This window comes from Electrophorus electricus, chromosome 2, assembly GCF_013358815.1.
Source record: "Electrophorus electricus isolate fEleEle1 chromosome 2, fEleEle1.pri, whole genome shotgun sequence".
Lineage (NCBI taxonomy): Eukaryota > Metazoa > Chordata > Actinopteri > Gymnotiformes > Gymnotidae > Electrophorus > Electrophorus electricus.
This window is the reverse complement of record NC_049536.1, coordinates 16,335,311-16,344,854: the sequence shown is the minus strand read 5'-3', so window position 1 is coordinate 16,344,854 and position 9,544 is coordinate 16,335,311. Positions and strand designations below refer to the sequence as shown.

The window sequence follows — 9,544 nt, the reverse complement described above, 5'->3', positions numbered from 1 at the left end:
TGCTGTTTCTGTGAAAACGAATGTCACTGGGAGTGTGGTTCTTGGATGCCCTCACAGAGTAAAGGCTTCTGTCACCAAACATGTGGTCTGTTTCAGTCAGGAACAGTCTGATCATTCCATAACATAACACAGATAATGACATTCAGTGGGTACTGATAAATAACCAGTATCTGCAGGGACATTTACAACCGCCTTGCTCCGACACGCAATATGGGCCTGCTTGTCATGTCTTTCAGCTTTTATATAAGGCATGCTTTCACTCTCATACAGATGTGTGCATGTTTGTATATATTATCCTTGAAATGTGAATACACACAGCAGCACCATTTCCATGCCACTGCATGTCTATTTAACATGTCTGTTTAGGTGCTATGAATTTGAGTCATGGAATAGAAGTGAAGCAAGCGGTAAGAATGACAGAGTAAAAGAGAGATAGATAGATAGATAGATAGATAGATAGATAGATAGATAGATAGATAGATAGATAGATAGATAGATAGATAGATAGATAGATAGATAGATAGATAGATAGATAGATAGAATGAGAAAGACAGGGAGGGAGAGAGAAGGAGAAGAATGTTTAGATTTCCTGTCAAACAAGAAGGAGCAAAAGTAACAAGACAGCTTCATTAAACACTAAAGACCACATTAAGTGCCATATGCGGGCAATGGCCTCAGTCACCAGAATGGATCAATATAAACACAGACAGCAAGGCTTTAGCAGACAGACTCATGAGGTGAGCAATTTTATGGATGCAATTTATAGCATCGGGCTGGGTTTTCATACTGAACCATGCTAACAGCTGTAAGTCAGTGAGATAGAGAGAGCAATGGATCTGTGTCCCAGGAATCCCGGTTTTTACCCGGTTAGGTCAATTAGGTCGAGTATGTCAGTGAAGGAAAAATGCATGCAGAAAATTGGCCAGCACACTAATGCCTCAAAGAATCTGGTGCCACTGAAATCCAGAACGTTCGTCTCTAGTCCCATCTAGTGGCCAGCAGCATTAAGTAGACTGAGGGCCTTTTTATTCTTTACTGATAAATTTTGATCTGTAGGTATAGGTGTTCAACAAATAGGGTTTTTTGTAATGTCTTCTTTGTACCGGTGGTAGCCTGTATTTTATGTATTTTAACAAAACAAAGAACCTGATGCAAAAATTCTGATATTTGTCACTTAATTAGCATTAATTTAACGCTTAAACACTGAAACATTGTCATGAGCAATAATAATAATAATAATAATAATAATAATAATAATAATAATTATTATTATTATTATTATTATTATTATTATTCATGGATCTCTCATGAAATACAGAGGCAGTAGTAGTTATAATAGAATTGTCATTAGAGGTTGATGTTATCTAGTAATGGAGTAGCCATGCCAGATGCTTGTGCAATAATAGTGCTTGTATTTGAGATTAAATGCTGCAGCTGCACAGTGGTAATCAGAAGGGCCCTCTACTATGAACTTTTTTTTTCTCTCTCTCTGTTTTTTGTTATTTGTTTGGTAAGTGCATATGGCTTGTCAAATGCACAAAGTATCAGTAAGGGTATCAGTTGTACTACTGACTCATTTTCATATCTCTCCAAAAAAGTCATGAGCACAATGCATCTTTTAAGTCAGCAAAAAGCATAACTTTAACTTTGCATGACTGGTATAATTCAATCACTAAAACATTTGAAGTTTAATGCGACAGAGGTATGCTTAAATTTGAGCTTAAACCAACATGTACTTAACTAGCATGACCTCTCCCTGGAGACTTAGCATACCAATTGTCTTTCTGAAGGAATTAGATGCCATGAGTGTTAAAAGCTCTTAACATTGCCAAAATTATGCTAAAATACAATGTTGTTTTGGTTTGTTTAACACTTTTCTTTTGGTCACTGCATAATTCCATATGTTATTTTATCATTTTGAGGTTTTCATTATTTTTCCCTAACTTTTTCCAAGACCAGAACCCAACCAAAATGTCTGTCTCCCTACAAAGAAATTGGGATTCAATTAGAATTTTAGGATTCCAGCTGGTTGGGCTGTCCTTTAATCCTCGGTAGTTGGGCAAGAACTATCAGGGAAAAGGACCCACATATCTGGTACAGAACTATCAGGAGAAGTGTCTTATGTGTCCATCAGAAGAGGTGCCCTACATGCGGGAACTGGAACAGAAGAGCTTCCAAGAAACCTGGAGTTTGTGAAGTTGTTTGTGATTTTTTTAAAAATTTCTGCATGTATTTGACTTAAAATATTGTGGCACTGACCACTGCCAGAAAGAACAAGAGAACATGTGGGTGGGGCACAGAATGGACATCCATGATGCCGTGCTCCTCCATGCATCCTCTAAAATAGATTAAACTTGTTTAAATTGTTGGGAATTATACGCTTGGTGTCTTTGTTCAGCCCCATTGTGTCTTTTTCCATTTAGTCATGAGTCACTCATTGTGTGTTTTTGTCATATTAGTTATCCCCCCCATTTTCCCCTATTAGAGTCAGTCAGTCTCATTCTGTATGCAAATTTTCTCTGTGTGAGCATTGTTGTAGGCTATGCCTTTATGAATAAAAGTTGTGTGAGAACAGTGTTGTCTTGATCTCTTTTTCTGCATAACTTCAATATGACTGTCATTAAAGCCACAAAAATTGATAAAAGGAAGAAAATAAAGCAAGTATTACAAAAAATATGATTTTTTCATAAAGCTTTAGAACAAAATGATCAAACATTAACTATCAGAAATAGTATACAAATATCTAGCAGTGCCAGTTCATTTAAAGGGATCATTAGAGTCAGAACATTTAATCAGTGGGATAATATTATAAATGTTTGTTTTGGCTGCCAGATGTGGTCTTGTGCTCAGAGCACATTTGACACCTTGAAGGTTTGAGACTGGGTGTAGCCTATAAATGGTCTTTGCTACAAATGCTGTCAGACGTAGGAAGGTAGCAGGAAGCCAAAGGAGAAGACCCATGGTCGGTGGATCCCCCCATGACGGGATGAAGTGAAGCCCCATGTGAACCCCTGGTGAGAGGCATAGGTGTGACCCTGGATGAAAGGGTGGATCTGTGCACATGTTCACCACCTGCAAGACTCAGCTTCAGAACTGGGTTTGGTTGATGCTCTCTCTTGTCCTACTTACAAAACGTAACCCTGAGTGTTCAATATCAAAGTCTGATCGTCACCATAGGTTCATGAATACATGACATTGACCTTGATCAAGGGAGATTTCTGTGGTTCATAAAGAGTAAAACTTTAGCACCACTGCATGTTCTGATACACTTATTGATCATGCATTGTTCACATTGAGCATAAAATATATTTAAATATTAAAATAGTAGGCATCTTTTATATCTTTTAAATACATGTGTGAAAATCACCTCACACTGTACTGTAATTGTAACTCTATATATGTTAGACTGGTAGCATATTCTGCACTGAACCTAGGAAAAGTTATTTGAAAGAAAGGTAAACATTATTTTAACATTTTTAGATACTGCTTTAAGTTAGCTGTGTGTACTTGCAGTGTGTATTTTCTTAGAAATAAATTGAAAGCAGTCTCTGGGTAAAAAAACACATAATACCAGGATCAAAAGAGAAGAGGACACAAGACTTGTCTTTAAATCCCAGGACCAAAACATCAAATTTAACAGGAGGAGGCTAAGTGTGCATATTCAAGACTTCACGAAAGCAGGAGGAATGTTCTGGGCTATTTACAGTACTGCTTAGCAGGAGGACCGTTGCTTAGCAACAGGTGTTCAGAAAGCTAGTGAAGAAGAAAGAGGCGGGGAAACACAGGTGCAGCAGGTTGGAGGTGTGGCTGCAGAACCCACAATGGGTGGGTTCGTCAACACTTGTCACCCATTGTAAAGACAACCACCTCGGAGTCTAATTGCTCACTAATTCAGCATGAGAGAAGATTCATTCTACATCTTTTTCTTTTCAAATCATACAGTTCAGTTACATGACATGAAGATCAACATTAAAAATGTAATGTAAAAAGAGTAAAGACAAAGATATGGGTGGAAATTGTGTGGTTCAGTGTGTAGCAGCACGGCACACAAGAGATGCTGTTTGCATTCCTTTACATGTACTTTCATATTAACACATATGGTCAATAAAATGTCTACTAATCAGTAATTCCTGAAGGGAGTCAGCAACTTGAGATTTGTCATGCTGGTTAAGTATGGAAAAAAGTACACTTTTCTTACCCCTGAAGGTTAGCTGAAAGACAATATTCCCCACTGATTAATGATTCATAACGTATTTTTATTGGATTGTTCTGCTTCGCAGAGCCTATTATTTGATGTCAACCAGTAATAATAAAAGGAAGAAAAAAAGAAAGAAACTTCTAGTGCTTCTAGTCGTATGTAAGCACACTGAGATTTAATGTATTATAAAACCAAATTAAAGTCTTAATCATTTGAACAAATAAAAACAGTCAAACCTTGGCAAAAATCTGTGTGCATATTTACCTATATGAGTATGTACATCTATGTATAATAGGACAATACTCATAAATTAATTCAGGAAAACTCAATAACAAACTCTAATCAGATGAATATGAGTCATGCGAAGGACTCAAAAGCCTTATAACATCAAAATTGAATAACTGTGGTTTAGCCTATGCTTAAAATGCAGCTGCTGGCATTGTACAGCCTATAAGGTTTACTGGGTTTAATGAGATTTGAATAGGCCATACAGGCTGGACCACAGCATCTGAAGAATTTCATCTTCAATAGCAACTCCGTCAGACATCTCTCATCTGTCTCTTTAAATCAGCACACAGAAGAGGGTTGGATACTGAGCAGAGCTTAACTTTGGAAAGGTCTCAGTGGCACACAGTGCTCGTGACTTCTGAGAGTGAGGGAGAGAGATGGAGATTATGATAATGTCCTGGGTTTTATGATTATTTCCAACCTTCATATTCTTCTCAGGACCACCTTCTGACAATTTGACAGGACACTAAAGTGTTAGAATTTCAAGGCAATAATGCACATATGTAAAAAAAAAAAAAGGACAAACAAACTACTATAGTGTATATATATATATATATATATATATATATATATATATATATATATATATATATAATTTCTCTGATCCATCTGATCATCTTAAGTTCAAAGTGATCTATGTGTTGTGCAACTCTATATACAACAGTGTTGAGGTAAACTACGTTAGCCTTTTATAAGCCTATGTGAACAAGACCCTACCATTTTACTAAACTGTTAGCCAAAACTCCTCTCAGGCTGGGCCAGGATAAAAAGGAGCAGCGACCGCCAGTTTTCCGCCTACAGCCAAGTGTCCGACAGGAGGGCTGCTGATTCTGAGAACTGCTGGCGACCAGAGTGGGGGAAGGGCACTGAGCACTGCCTGATGAGCCCCGAGCTGCTGGAGCCATCAGAGAGAGTGGCAGATGGCATGGTGGTGGCATGCCACCAAGTTGGCAGCACCGACAGCACCCTATCACACGGCGAGGCAGCGCCCCCCATCAAGCAGTGAGGCAGAGTGCCCTATCACGCAGTAAAGCAGAAAGCCCTATGCCATGGTGAGGCAGAATGCCCAAAACTTTGAATTTCAGCCTTTTTGGAGTATTGGTCTTAGAGCCCAAGCTGAGCTTTCAACATGTAGAATTGCAAGACAGGAACATTAATGACTTTGCTCTCAAGTAGTGCACACACAAACATGAATGAAATCAGAGGATTACCTGCAAAGCATCATATTGACAGCAGCAACCAGCTATTTCGCTTCTATTAAGGATGAAGAAAATCATTACACATGCTAAAAATAAATATGTTCGTTCTTTCTTTCTTTCTTTCTTTCTTTCTTTCTCTCTCTCTCTCTCTCTCTCATCTCCTTTCATCTGCTGCCTCACAACACAGGCTGCGTTTCTTGTCCTGTGGGATGATCGCTCAACTGGTTGTACTCACATGTCTCTACAATCATTGCATGCCTGCTCAAGATTTCTAGAGCAGATGTGGCTCCACTTCACAAAGGCAAGTATTAATAACTATAAACATAAACTATAATCATATTAATAACTATAAACATAAACACTGACAGTATATTAATGGCAGTAAGTACAAAATAACTTGTAATATACTGGGCTTACCTATCTGAATGCTATTATATTTTGAGACATTAGGGGGCGAAACATGTACGAAAACGAAATCGATCAGTTTTATTTATTGTTCGTCTTGGTCATTTCATAAGGTAATCCCCGCAACAGACTGTCTGGTTCTCTTGACTTAAGACACATTTTACCATTGTGGGGGCAACCAAAACCAACCATTACTGGGAGTCGTTTATTCTGTTTAACTCTCTGACCGACAAATAACATAAACAGTAAAGGCTGTTCGCATGCGCTCTTTATGAGTTTCCTCAGTTTTTTTTTTATCTAGTGGGATATTTCTCAGGAATTTGTGAACGGCATTGCGACAGCTCCATTGAGGGTGACACAAGCGCTGGACTATTGCTGCTTGAACAGAACAATGAGCTCCAATTATAGAAGACTTGGTGGGTAATGTGCTCAGGCACGAACCCATCTTCACTTTCCATGACAGCTATCATTATTATTCTCTCTCTCTCCTCTGCAGTGCTTGCCCTTACCAAAGTGTGGCCTAGAATTTGAGAAAAAGAGAAACTGTAAATGTGCGCGCATGTTGGAGAGGGTAGTGGCAATATGGAGAGAAAATAAATGAGAAAAAAAGGAAATGAAGGAGAGAGAATGTCCCTTCAGGCCTGTGGGGCAACACTCATCCCTCAGACAGACATTACCATACTCATAAATCATTGAAATCATTCATCTGTGACACTTGGTAAAGTCTCTCTCTCTCTCTCTCTCTCTCTCTCTCACACACACACCACATTGCCAGCACTCATTTAACATCTCATTAATTAGCTACTTTGTCCACATTCATATACCTGAATGGATATAGGTTTCACAAACACATAAAACCAACTTGGGGGAGAATTACTAAAGAACTGAATTTGATTCTAAACGTCTATAAAATGGCTGTAAAACTGAAGCCTAATTACTAACAGCCTCTAGTTTACTTTAGAAAGAAAATGTAACGGCAAGCCTTAATTTTCCCCCCTTTGTTACGGCAACTCAGTAAACTGAATTTTAGATTATTAAACGCAATGGCATAGCCTTAGTCTGAGATCAATATTAACCCAATTTCCATTAGTCTACTTCAAGATTATTGTCGATTTTGGTGGGAAGGGAAAGATTTTTTTGTTTTTTTGTTCCAACAATACTTGTGCACCAAGGGACAAGACGCCTCTTTTTTGACAGGGGAGGCAGAGGGAACAATCGGGATTATTTTTTCTTCTAGTCGCTTAATTTCTTTCTCCTCGTTTGCAAACTCATACGAAGGATCGCGGTTCTTTGTAGCCTATCACCGAAGGGATCGGGGGAGCTGGCTCCCTCCCTTTTGTTTGATCGAGAGAGCAGGGTAATACAGGGGACATTCAGCTTCGTTAAAAGTAAAATCAGTTTGGGGGGACAGGCTGACGTGCCAGCTCTTACAGGTGCGAGTCTATTTGTGTTCGCTCCATATCGCAGCCTACCTGTATCATGTGAGCGAGCTCTCGGTACGCATGGAAAAGCATGAAGCGCTTCGACGTTGAATTCTTAACAATGTTCCGATAGTTACCACGGATTTCTAGCAAAACGTTGTAGACTACCGCGTCCCGGCATATCCAAGGAATCGATTGTTGTTTTTCGTGTCGAAATCCAGCGAACCAAGACGCCAGTTTGGGAAGAGAATAATGCGAAGTTTTTCTCCAAACACAGTTGGAGATTGACGTGGAATCGAGTAAGTTTTCGGAGACCAGGCGTCGTGCGTGTGCTGAACTTTAACTAAAGGTGAGTGTGGGTTTAACTTTTTATTCGTTTCTGCACAAGATGTTACAAATGTATCTTGTCGCACACGAAATACAAAACAAATAACCTAATAATGATCTCAGTTTATAAATGCCAGTCTAGTATAGGCTCGCCGCTATGCCTCTTGGATTTAGAGCAGCTTTTATATACTCAACTAGTCGCTCTGGTTTGATTACATTTGATACAGTCTAATCCATCTAGCTACGAACACCAAAGTGCTGCTTCCACATCTTGTAGCCAAGTCTCGCTCTCTTTTATGGTGTAAAGAGACTTTTTAAATATGGTAGCTAAAGGGTTATGAAGTAGTTGTTCTTATTCTTCGGTAGACTACATTGATTATCAGATTTGATTATCTTAACGCGACACTATCTCTGTTTAGGAATAAATATTACCCAACTTGTAGGTGTTTTTCAATTCATAAAGAACCGCATCGCCCATGTTTCCATCTACACAATAACTTTTAAAGGCATTCACCACCATGTCAATCGACTAAACGGCTTATGAACGGATTCCAATAGGCGGTTTCGATCATGTGTTACATATTAAGTAGGTTAACGTTTCACATGGAAGTTCTTTTTGTCTTCGTAGTTTACTCGAGATCTTTAAGCGCCTAATCAATGACTTTTATTTTGTATGTTGAATTTTGTGCTCAGCCTATGTATATCGGCTTTTGGAATGAATATAAACATAACGAGGCTGCAATCACGTTGCCATTTGTTGTGTAACTGAGCACGACAACAATGCAATAGCAGTAATCTTGCAGTTTTCTGTACTATTATAGACATAGTTGATTAATAAAGTTATTTCCGTGTCTACAGCATGATTTAATTCGTAGTGTGTTTTAGGCTTTGAGTAAACTTCTGCCATCGCATTGGTTTTTTGGGATATACCTGTAGTGTGTTTGAGGAGTTGGGAGACTCCCAATCAACAGAGGTCTTTGCCTCCACACTTTTCCTGGCTTATGTAATGACTGTAATGACTGGCACTCCTGTAGAGCATTGATATTAAAATCCCATCTCGTAAGATTCAGGTGCTACAGATTTTCAGAGTCAGATGTGAAGAGAAAGTGGCCAGTCAGTTCCATTAATTCAGTTAATTATCTGTGACTTATGAAATCCTGGAATTCTGTAAGCCATACATATAACTCCAAATCCAGCCATATCTATGGCGTGTATCTTTTCTGTTACACTTGTATTTCTGTTGAGCAATACATGGCCTCACCCAGTGGTTTGTGTGGGTTTTTATTGGTTGGTTGTTGGACAGCTACATCTTTCATTTTCCCTGTTCAATTTTCCATTTTCATATCCATGTTCAATTTCTCATTTGCCTCAGGTACACCTCTCATAAAGGGAAATGTGATGCATCCTCCCTAAATTACATGAAAAGTTGTGCCTACCCTAGTTGGTAATGAGTATTTCTTCCTGTGTGTTCAAGCCTAAATGAAGTGCCTCAGCCCCTGAGCGCTGTCACATCTCTGTGAATACGATAGCAGGGGATGAGATGTTTAAAGGCCTGTGGTTAAAATTAAACCTTTTTTGGTGCATTTGTAAATCGGTTGCCCTCATTTACTAAATGGCACAACGCTGCTGGCTATACCACTCATTATACCATATATCTCTGGAATAGGTTGTCCGTCCACAGTGTATTGTAAGGATCAAAAATGCTC

The 9,544-nt window shown here is 38.8% G+C and overlaps 1 protein-coding gene across 2 annotated transcripts in view; it reads left to right on the top strand.

Annotated features, from left to right (window-relative positions):
• The first annotated feature begins 7,340 nt into the window (after positions 1-7,340).
• plxnb2a (plexin b2a) overlaps positions 7,341-9,544 on the top strand; it is a 77,646-nt gene continuing 75,442 nt past the window's right edge. For both annotated transcript variants that reach the window (XM_035521121.1, XM_035521120.1), the window contains exon 1: positions 7,341-7,860. The gene's annotated coding sequence lies outside the window, so the exon portion shown is untranslated. The remainder of the gene's footprint in view (positions 7,861-9,544) is intronic.